The 7,096-nt window shown below is 43.5% G+C and overlaps 1 pseudogene; it reads right to left on the bottom strand.

The window, feature by feature from the left end:
* Window positions 1-5,710: 5,710 nt before the first annotated feature.
* On the bottom strand, window positions 5,711-6,877 carry LOC141020894 (uncharacterized; annotated as a pseudogene).
* Between the last annotated feature and the right edge of the window lie 219 nt (window positions 6,878-7,096).

Here is a 7,096-nt window from a genome sequence, read left to right as displayed (position 1 = left end):
GGAGGCACTTGGCTTAGCCGGAGATGCAGTTTTTTTTAGGGAAAGCCTTCATGGAGCATTTTATTGATGCTACACAATAGTTACATCGTTTATTACATCCGAAATAATAAAGCTAGGAGGATTGTCATGCCAAAAAACAGAAGAGTTTGAAGTAACAGCGTGTCTAGCTAAATTATGCGCCACATAATTTGCTTCCTGAGGGAGTCCTGGATTAAGGGGTCCTCGGGCGTCCGGCCTGTTGGACATGGGCCGGACTAATGGGCTGTGAAGATACAAGACCGAAGACTCTCTCCCGTGTGCAGATGGGACTCTCCTTGGCGTGGAAGGCAAGCTTGGCGTCCAAATATGAAGATTCCTTCCTCTGTAACCGACCTTATGTAACCCTAGATCCCTCCGGTGTCTATATAAACCGGAGGGCTAGGTCCGTTGAGGCCAATACTGATCATAATCATAGTCATACAGGCTAGACTTCTAGTGTTTTGGCCATTATGATCTCGTGGTAGATCAACTCTTGTAACACTCATATTCATCAAGATCAATCAAGCAGGAAGTAGGGTATTACCTCCATAGAGAGGGCCCGAACCTGGGTAAACATTATGTCCCCTGTCCCCTGTTACCATCAACCTTAGGCGCACAGTTCGGGACCCCCTACCCGAGATCCGTCGGTTTTGACACCGACATTGGTGCTTTCATTGAGAGTTCCACTGCGCCGTCGTCAAAAGGTTCTATGGCTCCTTCGATGATCAACAACGATGCTGTCCAAGGGGAAGTCTTCCTCCCCGGACAGGTCTTCGTATTCGGCGGCTTCGCACTGCGGGCCAATTCGCTTGGCCATCTGGAGCAGATCGAAAGCTACGCCCCTAGCCATCAGGTCAGATTTGGAAACTTGAACTACGTTGTGGATATCCACGGAGAGTCGATCTTCGACGGATTCGAGAACACGGCAGCCGCTCCCTGCCACCACGATGAACATGACGTAAATCTGTCATCAGACCATACCCAGGAGATAGCACCTGTAACTGCTCCAGCCTTAGTTCCGGAGCAGATTGAGCCATCCGAGGACGGGAAGCTCAACCACGCCGCGGAAGCCGCAAACTCAGCAGCGTTGGAGCCGCACACAGACCTAACTTCAAGTAACATCTGTGTCACCGGAACCATGGACTCATCTCCAGCTACAGGTTCCAAACCTTGTGCGTCCGCGTACGTCGAGCGTGATCGGTCATCGATCGTCGAATTCAGCTCCATGGACATCTTCCGGCACTCGCCCCTAGGCGACATGCTAAACTCATTAAAAAATCTATCCTTAGCGGGGGATTCACAGCCGAATTATATCCGGTTCGAACTGGAGGCTGAAGACGGAGAATCTCGTTTTCCACCCACCGCCCACTTCATAGCCACTGCCGAGGACCTAACCGACATGCTCGATTATGGCTCCGAAGACATTGACGGTATGGACGACGATGCCGGAAAGAGGAGGCCCAAAACCCGCCGTTCACCGGACGATGGATGGTCACCTTATCATATGACGTATACATGGTGGATGCACCAAAAGATAATAGCGGCGATGACAAGGAAAATCCAGTTGAGGATGAGCCTCCTAAGATACAACCAAAGCACCGCCGTCAGCGGCGCCGCTCTAAATCACGCCGCAGCAAAGACAGCAACACCGGCATAGGAGACGATAACACTCCGGACGGTGCCGAAGACAGAGAAGATCCCGACGAACAAACTACCGAACAGGACAGTCGGGAAGATGGGCAAGTTAGCCCTGATGAACAGGCCATACACGAAGACTCGGAGGACAGTAACTATCTCCCGCTCTCCGAGGAGGAGGTGAGCCTCGGCAATGAGGATATTATCGTGCCCGAGGAACCTCTCGAGCAGGAGCGCTTTAAGCGCCAGCTAATAGCCACTTCAAGGAGCCTGAAAAAGAAGCAGCAGTAGCTTCAAGCTGACCAAGATTTGATAAACGATAGACGGACTGATGTCCTGGCAGCCGAGGAATACGGCCTCAAGCGCCCAGCCAAAAGTTACCCGTGTTGGGGAACGTAGTAATTTCAAAAAAAATCCTACACACACGCAAGATCATGGTGATGCATAGCAACGAGAGGGGAGAGTATCGTCCATGTACCCTCGTAGACCGTAAGTGGAAGCGTTATGACAACACGGTTCCTGTAGTCGTACGTCTTCATGATCCGACTGATCCAAGTACTGAACGCACGGCACCTCCGAGTTCAGCACACGTTCAGCTCGATGATGTCACACGAACTCCGATCCAGCAGAGCTTTGCAGGAGAGTTACGTCAGCACGACGGCGTGATGACGGTGTTGATGTTGCTACCGACGCAGGGCTTCGCCTAAGCACCGCTACGATATGACCGAGGTGGATTATGGTGGAGGGGAGCACCGCACAAGGCTAAAAGATCAACTGATCAACTTGTGTGTCTATGGGGTGCCCCCCTCCCCCGTATACAAAGGAGTGGAGGAGGGGGGGAGGGCCGACCCTCTATGGCGCGCCCTGGAGGAGTCCTACTCCCACTGGGAGTAGGATCCCCCCCCCCTTGCCTAGTTGGACTAGGAGAGAAAGAAGGGGGAGAGAGGGAGGAAGGAAAGGGGGGCGCTGCCCCCACCTCCTAGTCCAATTCGGACCAGAGGGGGAGGTGGCGCGCGGCCTGCCCTGGCCTCCTCTCTCTCTCTCTCCACCATGGCCCAATAAGGCCCATACACTTACCGGGGGTTCCCGGTAACCTCCCGGTACTCCGATAAAATCCTGATTTCACCCGGAACTATTCCGATGTCCAAATATAGGCTTCCAATAATTGCATAATCTCATAGTCATAGGAACATGTATAAGTCATAAAGAAAGCAATAGCAATACACTAAACGATCGAATGCTAAGCTAACGGAATGGGTCAAGTCAATCACATCATTCTCTAATGTTGTGATCCCGTTAATTAAATGACAACTCATGTCTATGGCTAGGAAACTTAACCATCTTTTATTCAACAAGCTAATCAAGTAGAGGCAAACTAGTGACACTCTGTTTTGTCAAATAAGTCATAAAGAAAGCAATAGCAAAAAAAAAGAGGCCATAAGAAAAAGAGAAAAGGCCCAAATAAAAAATGAGAGAAAAAGAGAGAAGGGACAATGTTACTATCCTTTTACCACACTTGTGCTTCAAAGTAGCACCGTGATCTTCATAATAGAGAGTCTCTCATTTTGCCACTTTCATATACTAGTGGGAAATTTCATTATAGAACTTGGCTTGTATATTCCAATGATGGGCTTCCTCAAATGCCCGAGGTCTTCGTGAGCAAGCAAGTTGGATGCACACCCACTTAGTTTCTTTTTGAGCTTTCATACACTTATAGCTCTAGTGCATCCGTTGCATGGCAATCTCTACTCCTCGCATTAACATCAATTGATGGGCATCTCCATAGCCCGTTGATTAGCCTCGTTGATGTGAGACTTTCTCCTTTTTTATGTCTTCCACATAACCCCTACAATTATACCTTATTCCACCATAGTGCTCTATCCATGGCTAGCGCTCATGTATTGCGTAATAGTTGAAAAGGCTGAAGCGCATTAAACGTATGAACCAATTTCTTGGCTAAAACCGGGGTCGTACATGATATGAATATTTTGTGTGGGGAAGATGGAGCATAGCCAGACTATATGATTTTGTAGGGATAACTTGCTTTGGCTATGCTATTTTAACAAGACATAATTGCTTAGTTAGTATGCTTGAAATATTATTGTTTTTATGTCAACATTAAACTTTTATCTTGAATCATATCAAATCTGAACATTCATGCCACAATAAGAAGAATTACATTGAAATTATGCTAAGTAGCATTCCACATCAAAAATTCTATTTTTATCATTTACCTGCTCAAGGACGAGCAGGAATTAAGCTTGGGGATGCTTGATACGTCTCCATGTATCTATAATTTTTGATTGCTCCATGCTATATTATCTTCTGTTTTGGACATTATTGGTCTTTGTTTTCCACTTTTATATTATTTTTGGGACTAACCTATTAACCGGAGGCCAAGCCCAGAATTGCTGTTTTTTCCCTATTTCAGAGTTTCGCAGAAAAAGAATCACTACAAGGATCCGGGTCTATTGCAACAAAATCGTTCGTCACAATAAGTGCCCAATTGTGGCAACAGGTACCTATTGCCAGGACAGGGCGTTCGTTGCCAGCCGTTGCGACAGGACACATGGTAATAGGTTATTGCCACAAAAAAATAAATGTGGCAAGAAAGCATGCTATCGCAACAACCATGTGACAAGTTGCCACATTTTCCCTCATGGCAGCTCGCACTTGATGCCACAATTTGGTTTGTGGCGATAGCTTAATGCAACAGGTGGCGAATCGTGTCGGCATTTGTGGCAATAACCTATGGCAACAAGTCTTTCCTCGTGGCGCATGGTCTTCCGTGGTAATAGTCAATTGTGGCAATACCCTATGGCAACAACTCTTGTTTTGTGGGCATAGTCCTTTCGCCACAAGCCCTATGTTTGTGGCAATAATGTATGGCAACGACTCTCCAGGCGTGGTGATACTAAAATTGCAACATACTCATTTTGGTGGTCACAAATAGTTGTCACAACGGACAAGATGTTTGTGGTGAGAGGTTGTTGCGACAATACAAACATTTCGTGGCGAAACGACTATTCCAACAAAACTGAATTGGTGGCGACAAGTAGTTATCTCAATAGACTTCCTGTTTGCGGTGAGAGGTTATTGTAACAATATAAAGTGTACCATCGCAACAGCCTAGTGCAACAAACAGGTCAGCATGGTGACTAAGATTTGTTGCAATGCTACATTCTTCGTGGTGCCAACATGTTGCAACCAAAATTAGGTTGTGGCAATAGCCCTATTGCAACCGGAAAAAGAAAATATACAAGAATTCAATTAAATGATTCAAATAATACATATATCATGTAGATCCATAAAATATCAATGTTTGCATCGCCAATATGCATCAAATAAACTAAAATATAATTTATCACACATTCAACATACTGAATGTGCCATCCTAGTTAAGAGCAAAGAGTAAATTGTCCGTGGTCTAGAGTCCATTCTGGTTAGATCTTTGGATCCTGCAATGAAGAAATCAAAATTTATTTAGCTCAAGTTAAATGAAAATAGAAAATACTTAGTCAGGAAAAGAAAGAAACAACACAATGAATAATTAGCATAAATATATAACCACTTTCATGAAAATTGTATAATTACTATATTCATGCATGCATAGTACCTTTCTGCCCAATTATTATAACCACAACAGCTAGCAAGCAAATGCTTGTGCCTGCTGTAGTACTCCATCAACAATTAGGTGCTATGCAAAAAGACTTGGATAATTTCAGAAATAAATTTGTAGTTCAAACACAAGAATAATTAACTAAATTAATCAAACATCTAAAGTTCTGTAAAACAACTACATGCTGGTGCAAGTTCACATTTCTAATGGTGAGAAAACTGTTTTATTTCTGGCTTCCCTACTGTATGTGCTTCAACAACAAAAAAGTATAGCAGTGCAAGCAAGTAGACAATTGCACATTATGAATGTCATTTGCATATCAAATAAAGGTTAACATGAAGACAAACCAAGCTTGTGACTTACCATTGCTCGAAACATTCGAGAATTCATTGTTGCGGCTTGTATGAGCGTATTTGGAGCAATTACATTGTGCCTTGTACCTAGAGTCCCGGTAGTACTAGCGGTCTGTAAAAGAGTATTTTGCAAGTTTGGATTACTAATTTCTTTCCCAGTACTGTATTAGTACTTCAATGTCAATGGAAAAATAAGATAACACATGTGAAAGGTTGTACACACCATCATATCTGCAACAATGAGTCGCTGGATGGTAGGGTGAATGTCCGACTACCTCCTCACTCCAATGAGTGGTAACTTTCTTTTCATTATGACTACCACGTCATCCTTGAATGAACGATAGTTCATTCCTACTGGACCACCCAAATATTCAGAGAATGCAATATTTAGCTTTGCAGATCCATTGGCAAACACTTCTTAGTTGCTTTAGAACCTTTTAGAACACCTCGCCCTTTCTTCTTCTGTCCATCACATTTTACAACCCGAAGCATACAAGAATTATTTTAGTAATCAGTATTACATTGTAAGAAACAAGGATACAAATATAAACAATAAAAGTACCATTCTGTAGTTGTGCACGGTTGCGGCGAGCATGGGATGGCCATCCATCCAGTGCACACACGTTATTAGCAGACACATGAGTGTCAGGTTGTTCTTGAGTTCCTGTATAAGAATTAACAGTTTTGAAGATTAAGCGATCCAGGATTTTCTGCATTATAGCAAATGTTAGAGGTAGCTTAATTGTCATAAACTTTTTACCAGATCTGTGTTGTCCATGTTGGTTTTTGTAAGCTGTTATACTTTCCATCCTTGTTACGAGAACATATCCTTTCTTTACTGAACACAAAAACAATTAAGGGAGTTAGCATTATCAATGTGCACCATTCAGATAAGTGATTAAGATTTAAGGTTGTTGTGTACCTTGCTGAAAGGAGTAATGTGCATCATCATTTTCCTCTGAAGGGTGCACATTACCTGACGCATCCCTAACTGCATGTCAATGCCAAATGTTAATTACCTTCGCTGCTACGGCATAAATCGAAGTGAACATAAATATTATTACCAAGTAGTCGTTGTGTTGTACTCGGTATCCTACCAGCAGGATCTTGCGTTGAATTCATCATTGTGCCCTTCTGTAGGTAATATCATAATTTCAGTCAATTTCAGAAGAATATATATTGAAGTCTATACTGGAGCTGTTGTAAGAAAAAAGAAACTAGGCTTAAAAGATTAAATGAAATCAAATTGTGTTATACCGTGCAAACAGGAGCATGCAGAACAGAAGTCTTTTAGCATTGCATATGTCTATAATTTTGATTTAGAAATTAAATGCTAGGCTTTAAAGATCAAAGCAGAGCATATATAATCAAGTCTATGCTGAGGCTGTGAAGCATACACATGACACACCAATTTTAGAGCCCATCCTGACAGGGCTATTCCCAATACATACACATGCAGTAATCTAGCCTG

Source organism: Aegilops tauschii, chromosome 3 (genome assembly GCF_002575655.3).
Source record: "Aegilops tauschii subsp. strangulata cultivar AL8/78 chromosome 3, Aet v6.0, whole genome shotgun sequence".
Taxonomy (NCBI): domain Eukaryota; kingdom Viridiplantae; phylum Streptophyta; class Magnoliopsida; order Poales; family Poaceae; genus Aegilops; species Aegilops tauschii.
Note: the sequence above shows the minus strand (reverse complement) of the source record. Positions and strands in the feature narration are given on the sequence as shown.